The sequence below is a fragment of the Dermacentor silvarum genome, chromosome 3 (genome assembly GCF_013339745.2).
Source record: "Dermacentor silvarum isolate Dsil-2018 chromosome 3, BIME_Dsil_1.4, whole genome shotgun sequence".
NCBI classification, from domain to species: Eukaryota; Metazoa; Arthropoda; class Arachnida; order Ixodida; family Ixodidae; genus Dermacentor; species Dermacentor silvarum.
The window spans coordinates 216147732-216171859 of NC_051156.1; the positions used below are offsets into that span (position 1 = coordinate 216147732).

At 45.0% G+C, this 24128-nt stretch overlaps 1 protein-coding gene and 1 long non-coding RNA gene across 3 annotated transcripts in view; one reads left to right on the forward strand and one right to left on the reverse strand.

The window, feature by feature from the left end:
* Positions 1-4357: 4357 nt before the first annotated feature.
* LOC125944582 (uncharacterized) lies at positions 4358-18960 on the reverse strand. The gene is made up of 3 exons (XR_007466289.1): positions 18824-18960; positions 18523-18712; positions 4358-4756 (listed from the first exon to the last, which is right to left on the reverse strand). It is a non-coding gene; the product is annotated as an uncharacterized LOC125944582 (long non-coding RNA).
* A 1115-nt stretch (positions 18961-20075) lies between these two features.
* Positions 20076-24128, forward strand: part of LOC125944151 (uncharacterized) — a 98372-nt gene continuing 94319 nt past the window's right edge. For both annotated transcript variants that reach the window (XR_007466163.1, XM_049664314.1), the window contains exon 1: positions 20076-20207. The gene's annotated coding sequence lies outside the window, so the exon portion shown is untranslated. The remainder of the gene's footprint in view (positions 20208-24128) is intronic.

The following is a 24128-nucleotide window of genomic DNA, read 5'->3' on the forward strand; positions in this document are numbered from 1 at the left end:
AAAGGGGCCGAGACAGTCTAAGCCAACACGATGAAAGGGCTCGGCAGGGATGTCGAGCGGCTGCAAGTAACCAGCGGGGAGCTGGGAAGGCTTCTTGCGTCGTTGGCAAAGTTCACAAGCAGCGACGTAACGCCGTACGGAACGGGCAAGGCCCGGCCAGAAAAAACGGCGACGTACTCGGTCATAGGTTCGAGAGACGCCGAGGTGTCCTGCCGTTGGGGCGTCGTGAAGCTCTTCTAGAACGGTTGAGCGGAGGTGTTTAGGGACTACAAGTAGGAACTCGGAGCCGTCCGGATGAAGGTTACGACGGTATAGAGTACCGTCGCGGAGTACGAAGAGGCATAGAGTAGTATCGGCCGGAGAGTGTTCCAAACGGTCGATGAGTGCTCTGGTGTAGGCATCACGACGTTGCTCGTCGGCGAAATGAAGGAGCTGGGATACTGAGAAAACGGAAGCAGCACTGTCAGTATTGGAAGAGTCAGAGTCGTCAACAGGGTAACGCGACAAGCTGTCAGCACTCTTTGTGCAGGCGGCCAGACTTGTACACCAAGGAATATGAAAATTCTTGTAGCCTCAAAGCCCATCGACCAAGCCGGCCTGTAGGATCTTTCAGCGATGAGAGCCAGCAGAGAGCATGATGGTCAGTGACGACAGAGAAAGGGCGACCGTAAAGGTAAGGGCGGAACTTCGCAACTGCCCAGACAACAGCAAGGCATTGCCTTTCCGTAATGGAATAGTTGCGCTCCGATGGTGATAGGAGGCGGCTTGCGTAAGCAATAACGCGATCCTGGCCACGCTGACGCTGGGCTAAGACGGCACCTACACCATGACCACTGGCATCTGTACACAATTCTGTAGGGGCATCAGGGTCGAAGTGGGCGAGAATGGGCGGTGAGGTGAGAAGAGTGACGAGACGAAAGAGGCTATTTACAGGCTATTTACACAGAAGCCAGACAGCCAGGCCCACAATCGCTCGCACCAAGAGCACAGACACACTTCGTGTCTGTGCTCTGTGCTTAAAGGGAAGCATTCAACTAGTCATAAAGCTGAAAGAGCCCAAATATTCTTTCAACTTTATCGGATGAAGCGATTAACATGACGCTATAGCAATACATCTACGCGCGTAATAGTGTGCTGGTATCCGTGTCATATCTCAACTGTAATCGATGGCAAAATATTTACCTGACGTAGCTTTTAAAAGTTGATCACAATGAAGAGGAATTTATGGCCGATGTGGCAGGGTGGCAATCTGACAGGGTGTCACGTTGATAAATAAGAGGTTGATTGGTTGATTTATTGATTGATTTGAACATCGAAAACAAACACTGGGGCTCTGAGCGACGCCATAGGGAAGGGCTACAGATTGATTTGGACTGCTTCGAACTCTCTAAAGTGCACCAAAAGCAAAGTACATGAGCGTTTTTCAATGAAGCCACCATCGACAGGAAGTCGCCGCGGCCGGGAATCGAACCTGCCACCTCGTGCTCCACAGGAAAGCGCCATAGCCACTTAGCTATCGCGGCGTGTGTTACATTGAAGTGGCGACGGGACACTCGACACTTCAGTAATAGGCCCTTATTATCACCGCGTCTTTTTTTTTCTCTTTTTAACGTTACAGATATAACAGAGATTTATTCAAACCATTCTTTCAGGAAACCAGCTCCATCAGAATGGAAGACAAACTTCGGTGTGCGTCATAGCAGTTCCATCGCTGGCAGAGCGCCGGAAGACAAAGGTGCTATTCAACGGGAGGTCCATTGTTTCCTTTGAATCAAAGTAATGGGTGGGACAGAGTCAGATTTTTGCGACAGCACACGCACGTGACACTTCTGCAGCGCAGAGCAAGGGAACGGGAAGCGAGCAAGGGCTTTGAATGCCGCCCGAAAGTCGTCGTCAAATGCGGCATCAAGCGGGTGCGCAAAGAAAACTCTTATCACGCAGTGGTGCAACCAGGCACCAACACGCTGGAATGAACGCTGACTGAACATCGGTTGCCACTTGTTAATTGTACCAGCGGCTGGCGCTCGACAGCTGGGAGAGAGAGAGGGGGCAAGGAGAAGAAAGGCAGAGAGGTCAACCAGACAAGCGTACGGTTTGCTACCCTACACTGGGGGTAAGAGGAAATGTGGAATAGAAATAGGAAAAGAAGGAGAGAGAGAGAGTATTGAGTACACGTGGGATAATGCACAGTGACATTATAAACGGATCTCTTCAAACTGGTGCACTGAGTAAAGCGTGTGAACTCCGTGGTCCAGAAATATGAACCCAATGGGGGCACACGAAGTCGTGACTTCGCTTGGCTTTGCTTGAATTTCTTCTTCTCTATACTTCTAAGAGAAGGAAGTCAGTAGACGTGTGAATAGGAGCCCCGAAATATATGTGTTATAGAGTTTTGTGTTCTTAGTAAATCATAAAAACGGAAAGCAATGTATGTATTCTGAATTTCAAATTTAAATAGCAGATATAGCAATTATGCATGTTGCCATTCAATATTTCGCTGGACGAAAGGTATACTGTGGATGATAGTTAAGAAGTTGTGTAGGCCCGAAGCTGCAGAACCCTAAGGACTACAACACAATCCACCACAAGAGTTCAAGTGCAGCTAAGAGAGAGAGAGAGAGAGAGATGAATAAATGTACTTAAAGAGAGGCGCCATCAAACTATTAACATGTTCGCTTTGATCGAGGATGGTTGTCCATGCAAGTGCATAACGTAAGTTGGCGATACATTTGCGAAGTTTGGCATGAGACAAGTGCATCGAATGTAAAGATAACCGTAATTGCAATTTCAGTATCACGCAACGCGAGCAATTTGTTAGGGATTTTTATGAAAACAAACAATCAAACAAAACCGAAATTACTGAGAAGGTGAGACGGGAATGCTCGCCCTTCTACGTTCGTTAATGCGCTTTCTTTTCTTTTCTTTTTTGCGTTGATGACGAACTGTTACCTGAACGAGAATTTAGATTTGGTTATCAGCTTTTCACGCTTGCTTCGAGGGAGATAAGGAGAAAATAATAAGTGCCTTTTATATATATACAAGTCAACAATAGGATAATCGCGATTTTCAATTACGAGTTCGCGAGATGTATGTTTTTTGGAATATATATGAAAAATATTTGTTCCTGTACTTTTATTTATACGTCTTAGAGCTTCCTTCTTGAACCGACGTTTACTTTTTTTTTTTTTACTCATGCCTTCTTTCACGGTTTTTATATGTTTACCTTTCTAAGTCCTTTCTTTGGCCACATGCAACAAGTGTATTTGGCTCTCGCGATCCTTACTTGTTCGCATCCTTTGAGTTGCAGTGCACACTGTTCATTTTATATTATTCTTATTCGGACAACTTCGAAGTTAAGCAAAGAGTACGTAAACGTGCTCATGAGATAAAATAAATTTATGAGGCCGTAAAATCAGCGTGTGTCGGCACCTGGGTAGAAAAGATGAATAACAAGAGTGGCAAAAGGGGCAGATTTCTAGCTAGTGAATAAAAAATACTTGGTTTGAACTTACTTCCTCACGACAACTTTTTCCCAGTCCTCCACAGGTAGAGCTCATCGCCACTGCAAAATATGATCACTCGGGGTCCTTCTTTTAGTGAGGACGACGCCAATTTCCTAGCCCAAAGCAGGAATGCCACTGGAAGGACACTTTGCTGTTTTGTTTAACTGGTGACATACTCATTCTAAAGGCACATGAGATCATCATTATAAAATAAAATTAAAATCAAACGATGCTGTTCAGGTTTCTTGAGAAATGCCCGTGCAGTCCTACTACAAAAGTTCGCGGACCACAGAAACTCAGAAAACGTCGAATTTCCGAGCAGCTTGCAAGAGTACCCAGGAAAAACTGTACATCACAATGTTATTCTCATATCCTAGTAGGGGCTGGAAATAGGAATTCCAGGCTGCGTTGTGAGCCTGCAGAGATATTCAGCTTTTTCTCAGGTCTCGTGGTCCGTAAAATTTTGTGCTCGACTGTACGTACTTGGAAGAATTGCCCAAGATTGCCCAAGATTTCTAAGCATTAAATTTTGTGGAAAATGTTTTTTTTTATATATTCGATATTCGATTTGATATTCGGCTCTTGTTTTCTTGATTCGATTCTATATTAGATTCGAATTCTACTATTCGGTATTCACACACCCTTAGTTATTACGTCACGCCCTACCCCGCCCTAACACAATACTCCTTCTGGAACCTGTGAGATAGATGAATGAAAAGAAAATAAATAAATATACAAACGCATAAAGAACTGCAAACGTTTCCTTCGAGTTCGTTCGCTCCTTATAAAAGCAAAATCTTGGATACACGAAGGTCAATCCATGTTTCGATTTTTTCGTAGAAAAATACGGTGCATCATGTGTTCCCTGGAGAGCAGAGTCCAGAAGTCGTAGTCTTGTCAACGCAGCTTTTCGGGTTGAGCCAAGAGTTGTAGAACACAGAGCAGCGAAAAGCTCGAGAAGCACCTTTTTGAGCGACTTTTCATAACTTTTCGGGACAGCACAACCCCCATAGGAACCACTTGCAGGAGCTGGGGCGTCGACAAAGGAAAGTTTAAATTGGAACCGACGGCCATTCCTAGGGTTGAGAGGCTTGTTACGGCTACAGTACCGGAGTACTTGGGAGCTTTCTTGTTGGTGCGTGGTGGAAAGGACAGTAAAGATACAAGACAGCCGACGTACTCACTGTGTCGTCTACTCTATCTCGTTCAGTGCTCCAACTTCTTATGATGCGGACCGGTTTGAGGTGGTTCCCCTTTGTAAAAAAGGAGAAAGAAAGAGCGTCTTACGTCGCTTTTTGTTTGTCCAATTTCCTTTCTTTTTCAACTTTTCAGAGATCCTCAAAATCCCGTGCAGGTCTTGGCCTGTACGCATTTCGGAATGATTTATCGACGTCTGCCACATTTATGACGGCCAATATCAGCCATAGACCCACTTCCGGCAAAGTCGTGATAGGGAACGTTTCCAAGCACGTGGGGTCAAAAGAAGATAATGAAGCACACATGACTGAAGAGTGTATGAGTGAGTGTATGTATGTGATGTATGTGAGTGAGTGAGTGAGTGAGTGAGTGAGTGAGTGAGTGAGTGAGTGAGTGAGTGAGTGAGTGTGAGTGAGTGAGTGAGTGAGTGAGTGAGTGAGTGAGTGAGTGAGTGAGTGAGTGAGTGAGTGAGTGAGTGAGTGAGTGAGTGAGTGAGTGAGTGAGTGAGTGAGTGAGTGAGGTGAGTGGTGAGCGAGCGCGCGCTGAATATATACGTCACAGGACAGGCTTGCTAATACCTATATCGAATAAATTGGCCATGACACGAATGTGATAACTGTTATTATAAAGAACTGTTTCCTTCGTTGCTTTTCCGCAAGATATGCATTGATTTAATGCTACATAGCTGCAGTGTGGCATGTGGTGAAAGCCGTTGTGCTGTGGTACTGGTTAGATATTAATGAGTGAAAAGACAATAACGCAAGTAGACTTTGACTTACTGGGATGTATTGCCCATAAAAGCGGGAAAAAAAGAGGGATAATACAAAACCCACAAGGACAGTGCTTGTGATTGTCTCCTTTGTATCCTACCTGTCTTCTTATTTATATTATTTTCATTTAATTTTCATCTATTTTTTTACCTAGGGTGCTGTTACGCGTCGTGCATACCGTACTTTCGACACCATTTCGTTGTTGGAATCACATGAAGCCTTCTTGTTACGGCCTTTAAGCCGTCGTCTTTCATGCAGTTTCAAATCAAGTCTCAATTAAATAAAAATAGAAGAGCGATTTTGCATTGCGCTCCCCCATCATAACGCGCCTTCCGCGGCCAGGCTCTGACCTCCCTATTTCGCGCAGAGCAGCCGAACGCGGTATCTACCAATTCACAGACGTGCGCACTCGTTCACAAGTTTATAGATGGGCACGAATTATTTGACACTACTCATAATTTGCAACTGAGGCCGAGTTGGTAATTTTTCTGCTTCAGAGGTCTTGCACTCTGCATAAGAAACACCACTTTATCGATTGGACTCGAATACCCATTCGGTGCGGCTAATGAGCACTCACTTCGAAAGAGTTCCGCTCTTCCACATACAGTGGAACCTAATGGTTACCATGAGAAATATTGACGTTATATATCGATACGGTGCCCCCAAATGGCCATTCAGGACAGATAATCAATGGTTGTTTTGAAAGTATTACGGACCCGCAAATGTGCAGAAATACTGCTCTTTAGTCGAGAGATCTTGATGCTATGTATGGGTTTGACGTGAACGGCCATTTGGCGCGCATAATGGGTTGTTTGCGTTGAAAGCGTTACGCGTGACCGAAGTGCACTACGTAATGTGTTAACGGTCACACTTCGCACGGGTCAAAGATGACTCCATTATTCACTGAAGATGTGCTTTCAAAATAGCGTATACATAAATACCAAGGAGGGAATTCCCACTCAATATACAAATGACTGGTGGTGACAAAACATCAACAACACTGCAAGCGTTTTTCTCAACATGTGCTACTCATGTGAACCCGACCAGGCAGCGTCTTCCATGGGACTAAATTAGCTTGCAAGGCAAGAGTCCAGCACTTGGATCATCGTATTACTGATATTACAAAAGTCCTGACAATTCGTACCAAGTGGATAGGCCTTACGAACTCAGCGGCTATAATTCGTAGATTGAAAGATGTGCCGTAAAATAATTAATTAAAAAGGTAATGAGCGTAATTATGTTATTTATTCAATTAGGCGTTTTCATTTCTCGTTGTAGTAATGGCTACCTCATCGAGTAGTTTAGGTCAAGGATTACAAATGTGCTATCTGCCACAGGAAATTGTCTTTTAATTTTGTGCAGCTAAAATGAAACACGCGGTATATATAGAGACTAAAAAAATAAGGAAATGGGAAAGACGCGATTGATGTTAGCCGCTAACTTATTGGATGACTCTAACTAAACATTTTTTAAATTAAATATTGAAATAAAAGAAATGGAGTCATTTCATTATTTGATTATTTAGAACTAGTTAAATGGTCATGAAATTAACATATTTGGTGCCATGTTTTAAGTAATGCGCATTTTGATCTGAGAGGCAGTGGCTGAAGAGCTCCTGTTGAAGCCGGACTGGCATTTTAATAAACGAGATAACGTGGTTTCCGCAAATAGTGCATATCGCCATATTGTTGAAGCAAGTTTTCATTTCTGAGCGACAGCTTGTGTTAAGCCTGCCATTAAGACAATTCGGCTAGAGGGACGACCACGACGGCGACAACACATCAAATCACCGGGAGGTAGGCAAAGAGAGCGTCGCTCTAACATACTGGTGTTTTTAGATTGAGGAGCTCTTTAACTACCCAAGGTGTCAAATTTACATCACAGAATATTTCCTCTCTCTCTCTCTCTCTCTCTCTCTATTACGTCTGTATTATTATTACGTCTTTATTATTAAGTTTCTTGATTTCTTACAGAAATCAAGCTAAGTGTTTCGTTTGAGTAAATCCCCTCCAGTACAACCGAAAAGTTTATTTCACTCGCGGTCTTGGCATGTAGTTGGAAGTAACAAGGGCTAACTGAAAATTCCTGCGCGCGCAATGCAGTGCATCATGCAGAGTGTTGCTAGGCGCCTCGGTCACGATTACACAGTCTGTTTTCGTATGGCAGCCACATTGCATAAGCATTTGTGCCCGAATTGCACAGTGCTCCAATGCGTGCCAGACCGACCTTTCACGTCGCAGAAATAGCAAACATGAATGCATAGTCATAGCCTCTATCCCTTATAACTGCCACTTTAAACGTTCGCCGTAAAAAGTGGCTCCACCTACCAGGGCTGTCAACGTGGCTTACTCCCAGCCTTAGTCAACCTAAGCAGGATACGAATCGCAGCATTGAATATACGCTTCACTAAGCGGCATTAATTTTTATAGCAGGAAAGCTTTATACTTGCTGCCAAGGGGAGAACTTTCGGTGCGTTTAACTGTATATCACGGGACATTAGGTGGTTGCGCGTTTGCCTCCCTTCATTGTCTTAAGACCTTCACTGCACTCCCTCCAGAGCAAAAAATAAGTGAACTACCACGGAAACGCTGAGGCGTGTCCCCGTTGAGCCATTTCTTTCTCCCCTTCTACGCACCACTTCCTTTTTGACAGCCTGGAATAAAGGGCTGCAGCGCCGTAAGCGCCCCCGAAATATTCTTCTTTCTTTTTTTTCTCATCTGTGTCATATGTTTGTGGCCTCAGTGTTTTCATATTTCCTGCAGCGAATAAGCCGGGGTATAACTCAGAAGTCTGTGGACGGCTTCTTGATTTGATCTGTTCTCTTTCTTTTTTTTACTTCATTGGAAGTACTAGCCTTGTGGAGAGTACAGAACAATGAAGCAGCACATAAAACTTGCTCCTCCACCAAATCGGGCCTTCTTCCTCGCTCAATGCAGAGTTACTTTGCAGCGGTAATACGTAGCGTTGCAAAGGTCCACGAGTTTCATCAAGCAAAGCTTTCTTCTTCCTCTCCCTGACACACTCGCAGGCACACACGCAGATACAGAAAGACAAACGAACAAACAAACTAACTAACCAACTAACTATATGAATGAATACGCAAGACAGCTGAATAACTCTGGAGACTATCATTCATGTAGGAGCTATGTGCATGCAGGGATTCAGGTGGCACACTGCATTTAAAAAGAGCAAGTATACAATTATACGCTTGTTAAACTGACTGACTGAATTAAAACCAGCTTCGCAAACTTAGTAAACACGTTGTTACCTGCACGAAAACTTAACCAACTTCTATCTGTAAAAATATATCATTATTAATAATCTGCTCACTCTCGAGAAACTGAAGGCGCACAAGCACGCGAGCAATCAGAGGTTGGCAGGCTGTTGTCTTCCCCCGTGACTTTCACTGTTTTTTGAAGCACATAATCTTAACGACGTTACCTTGAAACGGCCTGAAATGAAAGTGGAAAGTTTTCTCTCGTTATGCTGGGGAAAACATAAAAATGTCTGACGTCTTTCCCTTGGGATTAATATACCGGCCCACTGTGCAGCCTATATATACATAAAAACGTAGGCTGAACAGATAAAGTGTTCCAAGAAGGTAATTCAACCTATAAGCAATTTTTTACACAATACACGAGCAACCTCAAATATGGTGGCCACGTTTATTTATGACATCATGTACTCTGAGATGCTTACATCTCGTTGTAGAACGGAACATATAGCACACGCGGATGTATTATATCAACTTTTCGCCGTAACAAGAATGTACTGCACTTATTTTGCGCTCCTTTAACAGCCTCCCACGATAACAATTTTCGTGCTTGCTTTCGTCGTACATTTAAGAATAATAAGGTTGATTTTATCGGATCATATTTTTCTCTCATCTGCAGTCACCTTCTCCAGAAGCAAGCGCGCCCATTTATAAACACAAACTGAAGGAAACGAGATTTTCTTTCTGTTTTCGAAATACCCAGTCCCCCCCTCCTCAGGCTCATCATAAATTTCCACTCGGGAGGCGCTGTCGCTTGCATAGCCGATAAGACGGAGAACTCGGGTTTGCAAGAAGAAGCAATTCACAAAATATAGAACGCAACCGATCAAAACAAAAAAGAAATAAAGTAACAAACGAAGTGTTAGTAAAGAATTACGACCGTCCTCTGCGCGTACTACGTATAACAAACAGGGAAAACGCCGCGTTCGACGAAGGCTGGGCATTGTATTTATCATTCAGCGAAAAGATTAGGCTTCACGTATATCTTCCACTCAGACGAAGACCAACTAGATCAACATACACTACCGCCCACACTTTCTTGCAGCGTTATTCCAGTGGTTCCACTTTCGCAGGTGCATACAAGCGAGCGGCGAAGCAGCAGCTCGGAATCCGGAAACATTGTAACTTGATAGCCTCAAAAATAGGAGAACAGAAACTAATTTTCAACGTGGCTATGTATTCAAGGAAGAAGCCTACTGTCCCACAACTGCTGGATATTTACCGTTAGTTGTAGAACGGCAATGACCGGCTTGTGTGCGTTTTTCATCCAGAGGTTGTGTCTGCTTTTTGAGGTCTTTGTTCGCCGAACAGGAGAACTAATTTCGAAGGAAAGCACTCAGTATCCGCCCTAAAGGGGCTCTTCAAGAAGTTTTATGAAAAGCGGGAACTAGGTCTCGTATTGAAGTCCACCTAATACCAACGTTAAATGCTGTGGCACCATCTATTAGATGGAAACTGACACACTTTCCCGCCTATAGATGTCGTCTCTCTATGCCTAGCAGCGTCAAAGGAAATAACTGGTCTAAAAATAATTATAAAACGCCGCCGATTACTTCGCCCTCAACGCGAGATGATACAGAGGGATGGCTTATATTATCATTGATTTCTCGCTGTTACTACAAACAGCGAGTAACCTTGGCAAATTGGGATCGACGCGGGCAACCTTGGCCATGTTACGCAATTATTGTAACTGGCGGGAGTCATTTTGGCGATCCCACCAGAGCCCGATAAACTCCGCGCAGAAGTCGTGGCAGCCGGCATCGGTAACGGTAAAGTGGCCTTTCAAAAACTTTTTTGTGCGCAAAGCAAACAAGGACGAAAAAAAGAAGCAACACAAGGACGAGCGCTTTCCTTCGTCATTGTTTGTTTTGCGCACAAAAAGTGTTTTTAAAAATGAATCTATTCCAACTAGGCCGACTCGCAGTTATGCTTCGGTAAAGTGGTAACACTATTTTAAATCATTCTAATATTGGGGTATGAATGAGGAAGTTTACTTGAGGTACGTTTAAAAAACGTTGCATGGCCCCTTTATTTGCGCGTGCTATCGTTACACAAATGAAAAGAATATATTTCTGAGCCTTTCTTTTTTTTTTTTCTTCATTGGTCCAGTATGGCAGCTCTATTATATAAGCTAGTCGCCGCACTCTTGAACTGTGACAACGGATTTCAAACAGTGTCTTATCACCGCTGATACGTTGCTCAAGAAGCCGGTGCAATACCGATGAGGCCGAGCAAGCGTTGTGCTGCTTTCAACGAACCTTGTTCGTCCATACCAATCGCCAGTGGGCTAGTGTCTTTTGTACCCGAGACTGTGCCGCGGTTCGCGAACAATATAGGGAGCTGCAAATGGTGGAGATGAGTGAACGAGGCCCATTTTCCTCTATTTAATGACCCGCGATCGAAATAGCTGCCAACGGCGTTTTTTACGTGTACGCCGATGACAATGACGTAACGCGACTGTGCTTGATCTTTGCAAAGGCCCATTCACACTAGGCCAACACGACACCGATTTTGGTCTGTCGACTGGTGGCGACAGCATTTTCCTTCCTTTAAACCGTTGGCCACAGTGTTTTCCGTCCTGTAAACTTCTGTCGCCAACAGACGGCCGATCAAAATCGGCCTCTTGACGGCCTAGTGAGAATCAACATTTAACAAAAGCTTCCGGACGACAATACCGTAGCTATCACGCTCGCGATAAAGGTGCTCGCCATTGAATGGATAGCGCACGTTCCGAATTTCTAGCACGGCTGGCTTGAGATAGCCAATCTAGCGCTTCAATTAAAGTTGAGCGTTTCTTCAAGGTGGTACCTGAGGCCGGGAAGTAGTGGACGTCAGCTTGTATACTCCCTTCGGCAGCGAGGGTGCCGGCTTTGACACGCATTTGTATCTAAGAATTTTAGGAAAGTTCATCTGATAGGCTCTGATGTTGAAGGCTCATTTTGGGTCGTTGCCTATACGAAAATGTAAGAGACGTTTCGGCATCCTTGTGTTTTCCTCGATCGCACTGAAGCGGACGCTTTCTTTAACAGCCAAGATATACAGTTTTTTTTTTTCACCCCATTCGGATCAATGTGTGAAATTCTGAAGTGCGTGGAAACTGTGTGAAATTCCAAAGATGGATTCTTCAATTCGTTTATGCTCATAATCTGGGTATAGTCAACGCATGGAGAGGTAAATCGCACTGTCTTCAAAACCACCCGCCATTTGACTTGTGCAGTGACATGAACCAATCTTTGAGTGCGTCAAGCTCACTACGCATATATATCGTATACTTATACACTGTTAAATAATTTACAGCCTAAAAGTGAATAAGGACGTACATCGGTGTATAACTCACACCCTTACACCCTTTTCAGGGTGTAAAAGTGCGAGTTACAAGCCAATTGACAGCCTCTTTCGCTTTTAAACTTATTTTACAGTCTAAGGCCCTCGTTAAAGTTATGTCAATTTCCATTCATGTCCTTGAATGTTGTTATCTTCCCCTTTCGTTCTTTTTTTTCTGTTCGTTATGTGGTTAGAATAATACGAATTGGACATGCATCCTTTCTGTTTGGCCCTGCGTTCTAGCATCCCATCGTGTTACGTAATATATCTGGCCCCCTGACATGTTTCGTGCGTTGACCTACCATTGAAAACGAGGGAATTTTGGAATCTTTCTACAAGAGTTCTATTTCGTCTCAGGATGCCTAAAGTACAAACACATGTCTCGTGCACTAAGCGTGTGTTCTATATGGTAAATATGCTAAATTGCTAAATTCATTATTTAGATATTTATTACTATATAATAGCTAATTAAGGAGCTTTTCCTAATATTTCCCAGTTTTAGATTTCTGCCGACGCTGTAAGTTTTGAAGATCTAGATTTATGATTAATCTTCATTGTCATATCTTATCATTGGAAACAATCATCGCTCGAAGAAACATGCTAGGCCCTCAGTATTTTGCACTTTCACGACGCTTGTGTGATTTTTTTTTTTTTTTTTTTTTTTGGGGGGGGGGGGGGGGGATTAATGCCGGAGGGAGTGCAGCATTTTACGTTCCGCTGACAGAATGAGCGTTGTGTGCAAATTGAGCGGTTGTGTGCAAATCATTAGGATACACTGGTCTGTGCGGAGCAGACTCGAAACGCTCAGATAAAACTCTTGAAAGACTAAGGTGACCAGGCGTGTCCCGATTTCTGTGGAACACGTCCCGCTTTTACCGCCGTTTTGCCGCTGTTCCAAGGCTTACGTGTGGAGCAGTGTTTTGTCCCTCTTTGGCCTCTGTGGACCCCGAGGCGTCCCAAAATGTCCGCCCTGTAGTGCCTAATCAGCTGTTCACTTTCTCGGGTATAAACGGTTTCAAGTGTTTACAAACAAACCTCGCTTGCCGCTGATTGGTTGCCCCATCGGAACTTCCGGCAGCAGAACTAGAAGCACTTCCGGCTATGTTGTTTGAAGGCATGCGCGACGTGAGGCCGGCATGTCGATGTTTGCACTGCTTGGTGGAATCTGTGATGAGCTGATTCTACATCGTGAATATTGTCGAGATGACGAGCGACTACTTTAAGGTGGCGGTCCCACTCCGGCGGCACGAGCCCCCCGTTTTCAGTACTTTTGGAGCAACCGTGGCGGCTCTTCTACTTAGGACATAAAGTTGTGGTATATACCATAAAAAGCTTAATTCTTGTAGATTCCAACTATATATAATATAAAGAAATTGATTGATGTGATTGAGAAATAAATGTTCAATAACAAGCATGAGATACATGGTTCTTGCGAATCGTGTCTCAGTTGTGACCATATTTAGAAGAAACTACCGCACTTACAGCATTGCGGCTTGCTCTGTAGCTTTAGGACAAATTTATCTGGTTCCTAGACGTAGCAAAATATTTTTCAATTTTTACTTTTTGGATAATTTGCTTTTGAAAATTGTCAAGTATCGCAATCTTCTGTTGTAAACAGCCCGACAACTACATGCTCAAGGAAGCTAAATTTTGGCATAAAGTAGAGTTCAAGGAATTTACATTTAGGACGCAAAATTTCATTCATGTGAACTTTATTAGTTTTCCTAATAATGCGGCCGAAATGAAGCAATACTTGGAATTCTGGTTTTATTTTTGCCCATTTTTGCGGGAAGGTACTAAAGCTACGAAGCTGCGGTTTATAAAACTAATAAAGGTACATGAATGAAATTTTGCGTCCTAAATGAAAATTCCTTGAACTCTATCCAAAATTTTTCTTCCTTGAGCATGTAGTTGCCAGGCTGCTTACAACAGAAGATTGCGATATTTGGCAATTTTCAAAAGCAAATTACCCGAAAAGTAAAAATTCAAAATTATTTTGCTACGTCTAGGAACTTGATAAATATGTACTAAAGCTACAGAGCAAGCCGCAATGCAGTAAGTGCGCCAGTTTCTTCTAAATATGGTCACAACTGAGACACTGTTCGCAAAAACCATGTATCTCAGGCTTGTTCTTGAACATTTATTTCTAAATCACATTAATCAATTTCATTATATTCTATATTGTTGGAATCTACAATGAAGCTTTTTATGGTATATAACACAACTTTATATCCTAAGTAGAAGAGCCACCACGGTTAGTCTAAAAGTACTGAAAACGGGGGGCTCGTGCCGCCGGAGTGGGACCACCACCTTAAGGCGCTTAGCACCGAAGCAAAAGATCGGTATCGCCAAAAGTTGATGTTTAGAGGCAGAGAGCTGCCCGATCCGCTGGATGATTATGCCGTGCGATTTTCGTTTTCGCTGGGCTCCGCACACCTTCTCCCCGAGTTACAGCCCCGGAGCAACAAGCGGAGCATCTTAGTGAGGACATGCTATGAACGCAGACTGTTGTCTTCAAGGCAGGTAATGGGACTGCCGAAAACTAGAAAAAAAATTTAATGGCACTTTTTTCTTCTTTCTAGGGTTTTACGTGCCAAAACCAGTTCTGATTATGAGGCTCGCTGTAGTGGAGGGTTCCGGATTGATTTTGACCACCTGGGGTTCTTTAACGTGCCCTACAACACAAGCACACGGGCGTATTTGCATTTCGCAATGGCACTTTTATTGCTGCAAGATGGAGGATGAAGTGGTAAGCTGTGCATGTGTACATGCACATGTTTTCTGCGTCATATGCCTTGTTTCTGCTTTTCAATATGCATTCACAAATAACTGTACATTCTCAAAAGTCATTTAGTGCAAGAGGCCTAGGACGACTGAAATGGGACTAACTTAAGTGCTCACGAATTTACCACAGTTCTAACAAAATGAAACCTGTAGTGTTGGGCACGAGATTGCAATCCATAATTGGCCTCCGTTAATTCGTAAATGCTTTTAGAATGTGGCCGAAACTTCCTACATGCATGCACGGAAATCGCTAACTTTTCTGCGATTCTGCTCTGCGATACGAATGCTCACATGCCGCCGTGGTGGCTCAGCGGTTACGATGCCCGGTTGCTGACCGGAAAGACGCCGTTTGGGCCCCGGCTGTCGCATTTCGATCGAGGCGAAATGCTAGAGGTCCGCGTACTGTGCGATGTCAGTGCATGTTAAAGAACCACAGGTGGTCGAAATTATCCGCAGCCCTCCACTGCGGCGTCCGTCATAGCCTGAGTCGCTTTGGGACGTTAAACATGATAAACCAATGCACACATGTACCTAGGTAGTAGAGCTGCATAAGTGCACTTGTGCCTAATATACGAAAAACATTAAAATAAAACGGCGGCAGCATGGCACCCACTAAGCAATAATTTTAACTCATGTTCGTAGCATGCGATCCACGCCGAGGCAAGAAACTGGACGAGTGGGCAAGCTCGGGATGAGAGTCGAGTTGCTCTCGCGTGAGTTACACGACATACGGCCAGAACAATCGTGCAGTAGCACTTTTATTATTCATCATTACAGCAGTCCGGCTACTCCACGTAGTAACGTACCCTGGATGTATTGAGCAGAGCAAATCTGGGAGCTCTTGGTAGGCTCCTAGATTTGAAAAACACCGTTGACGAGTAAACGTAATAAAAACAGTCGATGCTCCAAGAGCTACTCGCCGTCACGCAACACACTGAATGCCACAAGTCGCACTTATATCGATATAGCCGAAAAATAACACAGAATATGCGCAGGACGAGCGCGCGAGCGAACAAATACCAGAAAAAACGAGCAAAAGGAATGACTACCGGAAGTTTCCTAAGGGCGCCGGATGCCGGCGCACAGCGTTGCCAGAGCGCGAGGGCGCTGGATGAAACCGTCTATACCCGCCGTGGTGGCGTGGTGGCTTGGGCGTGGCCCTGCTAAGCCCGGGCACGGGATTAAATCCGGTCGCGGCGGCCACATTTCGACTGAGGCGAAATGGAAAGATGACCGCGTGCCGTGCATTGGGCGCGCTTTGATAAGCCCCAGGCGGCCAAAATTAATCTTGAGTCCCCCCCCCCCCCCCCCCCCCTACGGCATGTCTCAATCATATTGTGGTTGTGGCACCTGAAGCCCCAGAACGTAATTTTCTTTAGCTTTCTCTATTGTGGTGGTGCTACCTTCAAAAATAATCGAGAGGCAGGATATAAAAGAAAACACTGACGAAAGGAGGCAGCAGCACCTGGTGTGCGAACATATAACGGGCCGGAAACCAAAGCGTTCGCTTGTCTTCGAGTGAATAATGGCGCTTCTGCTGCCTAAAGCGTGATTCTGATCAATCACGCAAGGAGAAGCGAACGGTTCGCTTTCCGAACCATCATATCATCACACCCGAGCCTAGAGCGCATAAACACTTGTGGTTGGTACGTTTTATCGATTCAGCTACATCGTACTTCCCAATGCATTGGCTCACGAGCCGTAGCCAAGCCAAAGCAAACTGACCACGTCATCTTCATGCCGTCTAGGTTGTCACGCTGTGGTGGTGGAAGCACGTGTGATAACTCCTAAACGCAATGCAAATGTAATGAGGAGCTTGGGAAAGACCTTGGCTTCACATAAAAGAAACTTGGAACAAACGCTGAAGCTTCATTTATACCCCCCTTTCCCCCTGTCTCGCCTCGGCGTCTTTTTTTTCTTTTCCTTTTCTTTTTTTAACACCAAATTGAAAAAAAAATGCCTGTGGCAGATAGCATGATTCTACACCCTTGTGCTAAATTACATGATGACGCGGCCATCACTTTTAAGAGAAATCAAAATGCTTAATTGAATAATTACCAAAATTTACTTAGGTATTTACTAATTAATTTACAGCACATCTACGGATTGTAGCTAGTGAGTGTGCAAGGCATATCGACTTGGAACGAATTCTGAGGATGGCACCAGTTTCGAGATATGCACCGTCAATCGTGCAGTGACAGGCACTCTTGTTCCACTTAGTTTTTCTTTTTCCTTTTTTGAAAGCTGTTTTATGCATTCGAGCACAAAACTACCTGGAATGCCAATGCATTTCATGAGACCCTTTGACAATTATCTCGAAACTGCTGTAGATCAAAGAATTCGATCTAAGTGTATACGCCTTGCGAACTCAGCGGTTGCAACTGGTAAACTGAAATATGTGCTGTAATTTAATTATATTAAAAAGTGAATTAATGTAATTGTGGTAATTATTCAAATAAGCACTTGGATTCCTCGTTGAAGTAACAGCCGCCTCATCGAGCAATTTTGCTCAATGGTTATAATCGTGCTATCTGACATATACAATTTTTACATATTTGGTGCAGCTATAAAAAAACATCTGGTATGCGCACCATCATGAATGAGCAGCTGTTCTTACAATTAACTAGCGTAAAAACATTTTTTTAATATGCGTTAAGGTTTTTAGTGAATACACACATAAACAGTGCAATTGCGCACGTAGCAATGTTGTGCATAAGATACGTGCCCGCTTACACATGCCGTTTGCCCGTTCTGACTCGGCAGGACAAAAGTCCTTAAGTAGCCAGGTCAGATATACGCAGATCTGAACAAGACAACGGAGTCACATGAAGATTTGGACATATTAATTCGGCAATGCGAGTGCAAGAAACGAAGAATCTAACCAAGTAAGTCTCTTTGACGAAACGTTGATTTCGGGCTAAGGCTTCCCTTGTTCAACCGATAGGTAAGCAGAGTAATGTAGACAAATGTCTGGGCATTTGCATCACAATGTACTGGTATGTAACAACCTGCTCTTCGCCAAACGTTCAGCAAGATAAATGCTTGACTATATTGCGACATTTCTGCCGTTCTTTCATAGGGTCCCCTAAAGACTTGTCAGAGGCTTTTAATGCGGTCGCTTAATGAAACCCTGAAGAAGCCCTCGGAAAACACGCCAAGAGAATTCGTGTTATACTCCGTACACGTGTTCCTTCCGGTCAGTACTCAATGCAAACGCATAGAGTATAATTTTGGCAACATTTAGAACCTCCTGCATCTTTTTGTAATCGTGCCCCCGCTTGTTCAAGCCACGCTTTCAGGTGCTGAATGCCCTGGAACAACTGCACTACGTTTATAGTGGTGTCACTGTACAAGTGTACGCTTGAAGAATGAAATAATTCATGTTCGATTGAGCGCCTTATGCACAAAGATAAAGAGAACATCCATAGGGAATGAGGATATGGTTGTAACAATTCCCATCGCGAATACAGTCTTCATGTGATCTCAAAACGATCTGCATCTGCGAATTTCTGGGCCTCACTACATTCTTGAACGCAATTGAAGGGAAAAAGCGTACGATTGGAACACCGCCAAGCCTTGCACAGATCACCGAATGAACGCCGACCAAAAATAGCCATACATCGATGTTTAGCCTTATCCCTTTACCCAAAGCAAGGCATTTAGAACTCACCGGGAATTGTTAAAAGAGTCCGTAGCAGGCTCCTTCTTGAGAAATCTGAAGCGTCCATTTTGCTGCTTGATTGATTTGTTGCACTTTAGCATACTCGCAGCTGCCTGCACCAGACGGTGGCCCAAGGAATGTGCCTCCCCCGCTAACTCTTCCAGCGGCCTTCGACTTGCCTGAGCGGCGAAAGCCGCGTCTGCAGGAGGGAATAGATGGACAGTCATCAGTTCCGCAATGTCCGTGCAATGCAACGATGGCTACAGTCTGCGTAATCTGATCAGAGAAGCAGACGAGCAGCTGCACTCACTTCTCCCGTGGCGCGTCAATCAGCGCGAACGTTAGGAAAGCACCCGCACTCCGAAACTATTCGGGGCAGTAATGGCAAGCACGGAAGGTTCTAGGGACCATCGCTTGCCCGATTAACGCGTGGGATTTACTCGCAGATGCCGGGACCAAGACGCAGGCTATTCACGCAGTCTTGCTGCCGTTGCTATGCCAGTTGAAAGACGCCGTGTATGGGCCGTCTGCCACGTCATGCTGAAAGCGCCGCGTTTCTCGTCGGTTTTATCGGAGCTAAAGCTGGATCCACATGACGAACCGAATTCTGCGGTCAAGCATGACGTGGCTCAGTGGCGCCGAATCACGCCGTGCACAACGACGCCGCAAATACGCCATTCAGGTGTGTGGCCAGCATAATTTTGAATTTATTCTCTTCAGCCAGAAATAAATAATAAATTCGATTACGTTTAATACGTTTACCTGTAGTAGTTCTCATGCCTTCTCAGCATACGCTTATTGGTTTGAGCCAAAATCGTTCATTTGCTTGGTATGTACGAAAGGTGGAAGCGCTAGATATGCGGACGCGCGCCACACGAATATTTGAAGCTCTACAGAGTAGCGTTTGGTATAGTCAGCATCACCGGCGGGATTCGCTGCGCTTTGACACGGGTGGCACGGCAATAGAACATGTCTCATCTCACGCAAGAGCCGCTAGACCACAATGCATTCATTGCACCACATGCATGACCACATGCACCACATGCATCAAACTGACTTTATTGGTCGAACCTGTGCCCACAAAAGCAAGTTGCACTCGAAGGTAAACGATAGCGGCGAACACAGTCGGCGATGGTCGAAAATCTGATCAGCGGCGAAACGCGTCGGCTTTTATAGATGAGTCATCGAATGTTACAGATTATTCCCTGGTGCCCACGTGTCTTCTAGAAAGTTCTAGACAATTCGCGTCGGTCATACAATCAGATAACATAAGCGTCGGTGAAAACAGGCAACGGAAAGAAGCATGGATAACGTTCGAGAAACTTCCGATACATGCAGGCGCGTCCTGCGCCGAGCGATAACCGTTAACTTCTGTGAGCCGGTGAGGAGCGGTCACCGGTGAAAGATAAACAAGTACACGTGGCCATAGTCTACCGTATGCGTCGTTCGCTAGCTTGGCTGGCCGGCAGCATGATGGAATAGTTTGCGCCCGAAAAAGCGCTCGCTCTCATCGCACTTGTGCGCATGCTCTGTGGCAATAGCTGATTGCCACGCTGCAGCGGACCGCGTTCAACACGCTGAACTATGGGCAAATTTTCAGTGGTCCTGACATCGCCGGCGTGACGTATCTTGCGTATCTTCGCCAGCCGCTGCCTGGCACGCTGGAAACGCCGGATTCTATCCGCGCGTTAAAGGTGAGGCACCTGTAAGTTCTATTCGAGAATATTTTTAGTATAGGCAATAACGGCAGTAAAGTCCCTAATTTCCTACACAACTGCGCACATGGCGCGTGGCGGACCTCTTTCGTAATCTGGAATTCCGCTTTCTTACCTCGATATAAGCTTATTATCGTTTTTCCTTTGTACTGTGCGGTGCCATATGCCATTATTTATTTCACTTTTGCTGCTGTGGCCGTAATTACGCTCCATACACATCTCGTGTTTTTTGCCCGAGCTTATGCTGGTTCCCGAGTACTTGCGTGGTTATTTATCTCTATCTCGCCAATACAATGTCACTGTTCCGTCCCAACTCGTTTCATGTGGCAGGTGTTCTTCAACGTCGTCGTGTTTTAATGCGTGAGCATTAGGAGTGAAAGTGTGCAAAAAGTGTATGTGTGTGAATTGTGGGAAGCCGGTCACGTGGTAGAGGTAGAGAAGGGATGGGAGAGTTGAGAATAAATAATGTGCACGTACTTACGTTCATGTAAATATATACATATACGTTTATATATAAATTGCAACTGACTGCTCCGGACCACCTTCAGTTGCACTTCGCTGCTGGAAGAGGCAGAAAGTGCGTAAAGTGAGCTCCCGAACAATACTTTGTAATGTGGGGAATGCGGCTCAAATCATGAATCCGGGACCTGAGAAAGGTGCGACGTAATGCTCGCGCATTTCTCTCGCATTTACCGCTAAATTTTCCATGAATGTTTTCTTGGCGCTCCATGTTTTCTGCTCCGATCTATTGTACAGCTATTTTTTACTCCATCGCTGGCATGAATTTCGTTCTTCTCGGACACTTCAGTCCATAAACTCCTCCCATGGCTCTTTCTTTACTTTCACCTATTAATTGCTTCTTTATCGCCAAAATCAGCCTCGGTGCCTTTGGAGTATATTCTTCATAATGAAGACCGGCCATCCCATTCATCACCTTCCTTTTCATGGGTCATTTTTTTGTTCGGCAATCTTTGGGGTACTTTTGACGGATATGTTATTTTTTATGTCCCATGCACGAGTTACTTCTTGGACAGTCCATGCTGTCTTTGCCGGGCAACCAACAGCCCTTGCTGGACAACCGTTCGCGTAGGTCAGATGACTTCGCGAATGGCAAGCACCGCCTACAAAACCCATTCAGTTGATTAGTAGCTAAATTCCTTTTGAACAGTCGTGTTCTGGAAGAGTGGCAACGCATATTCTTCCCGCACTAAATTATTGAGAGCGGCAATGAGAAGGCTCGCTTGTATGGTAGGACTATTTAGCAGAATATTAACTTTTGGTCTGTGCCTAATCGGAGCAGGGAGCTCCGGAGCAATTTAGACCAGTTAAGTTACAATACCACGTACTAATTTCAAAGTTTAGTGTGTGTGTGTGCGTGTGTGCGTGTGTGGTGTGTGTGTGCGTGTGTGTGTGTGCGTGTGTGTGCGTGTGTGTGTGTGTGTGTGTGAGAGCGTGTGTGTGTGTATGTGTGTGTGTGTGTGTGTGTGTGAGAGAGAGCGTGTGTGCGTGTGTGTGCCATGCTGGTTCTCAACGCTCACAGAACGTCGGCGACAAAACTATTATTACTAACATGAGCAAGGCCAGTGACTCGAAGCCTGCACCATCTCGTGTGGGAGTGCTCAGGAATAAAGACATTCCGAGACAAGCACTAGCCTATCAGGATGACGTCCTTCCAGGGCTGTATCTGTCCATGGGGTAACGTTCGACAGACATTTCGCTCACTATGAAATTTCAGGTGTAGAGCTTCCGTAGTGAACCCTACCTATTTTTCTTTTTCAATCCATATTTCTTACCAACGTCCCGCAAAATAGACCTCGAGGTGTCATTTAGATATATTATTCTGTTATTAATCAGCCTTTGTAAGACAGTCATTTTACAGCGTCGAAGATTAACTGTCAGTGCCAGGAGCTCGAAATGACCTTCGGTTCGCGAACGACGACAGACTAGCCATTACTTCGATGAAAACCGCCAGCCCCGCCCATGCTAAAAGCGCAAAAGCTGAGGCTGACGAGATTTCCGTGCTGTCGTCTTGTCCCTTTAAGGCTGATTCACACTAGGCCGACACACCGATTTTGGCCTGCTGACTGTTGGCGACAGGACAGTTTACAGGCCGGAAAACGCTGTGGTCAACGGTTCAAAGGAAGGAAAATGTCACCAACAGTCGGCAGACCAAAATCGGCGTCGTGTCATCCTAGTGTGAATCAGCCTTTAACGGACGTGGCTACGACGCGTCCCGAATAGAACAAGCGAAAGTAGAGGCAGCTAAATCAACGCCCCACTGTAGTGAAACGCAAGGAAAAAATCGCGAGGGTGGCTTTGCTGGAAAAAGGGGGGCATGCACGAAACTTTGAGGAGGCCTGACGCAAGTCATGGCGCGCTGGAAAATGCGGTCATCCACGTGGCCATACTCTTTTGTCATATTCATCACTACCCATAGTCGTCAGCCCGATGCAAATTTTATTCGTGGGTGGGAGGCATAAGCTAAGTGCAGGCTTTTCATCTCACCGGGTTTTACTTTTTCGCTGGCGCCCTGTGATTACACCACTTAATTCTCAACAGAGCTGCAGAATTGACGTCGAACTTAGTGGCTGAAAGCATTATTTCCCTCTGTTCCGCTGCTTTTTGATGCGGGCGGATGGTTAGTCACGTGATATTGTTCATATTTCGCACGCTTTCTTTATCAGCCGAAAAAAATAAACGGGTGATAAGTACCTGGCTAACATTAGTCGCGGACGTCTGTAACGAGCGTATACGCCCATACATTATGCAGGGGCACTAAGCGCACATCGCTCAGCCTCCATGCCATCGAAGATTCATCTTCGAGGACAAGAGCAAGCATTGCTGCAACCCGGACACGTATCGAGACGAAGGCGGATCCAAGCGTCTCTTGCGCTTAGCAAAAACCCCCGAGCTCGCCAGAAATCGCAAACAGCGTCAGCATGCAGGCGGTGAACTGGGAAAGAGGAAATGGGCTCTACGCCAGATATGCACCCGACGATGCAGGGTCGCCCTCATTCGAGCATCGCCTAAGCGGATCAATGCTTCGCTACTACGCTGACGGTGCGTCTCGTCTTAGCTGATGCGCTGTTGCACTCGCTGTGGCGGTGGTTGCAACCGATAAGACGGGCGAAGTGGTTTCCAGCACTAGACGTGAAGAACAGTCATATATAACCGCATTACCGGTCTCAAAGAGCGAGGATTTTGTTGATGTCTACCCGTATCTTCGCGAAAGATGAAAGTGCAGAGCACGTCGCTCCGTACGAACATGTATGCAAGGGGTCGACCCTTGTGCTGTGCCCTTGGTATGGGCTTTCCACCAATCTTCAGGCGTCTTCTCGAGAGGACCTTAATGTAGCGCGTTGATGACCTTAGTGAAGTTTTATTAAGGCGAAAGCCTTATATTAGATGGCTCATGAATCGAAATATCCGACAACCGTCCGGCATAATGGCACCAAAATTCAAGTGACGTTTCAGGTGACGTCTCACACACATTAAAGAAACTGTTATCATGAGTAGAAGCAAGTTCGGAATCACTATGGAAGCTACGAACATCGCCACATTTGGTGACGCGTGCGCTTACTTACTAAGCCATCAATTTCTTTATCAATAAAGAACTCGATTAGCTTTGTTCGTGTTGAACGGACACCCTTGTAAATAATCAGTGTGACCACAAAGTGTCTGCGTGTGGATTTCCCGGTTTTGTTCATATTTGCCGAGCAATGTACACGTGTCTTATGACGTTTTGAGGGGTATAAGTGCGCCTGCTATAACTGGCAATAAATGCTTTGGTGAAAGTTAACGTGTGTTTGTTTAATGTGCCTTTTCGTGTACCTCTTTATCTGCCTGCGCTACAAGAAAGTTGACGAACTAATAAAGCCACGACCGTTCTAACGTGCCATT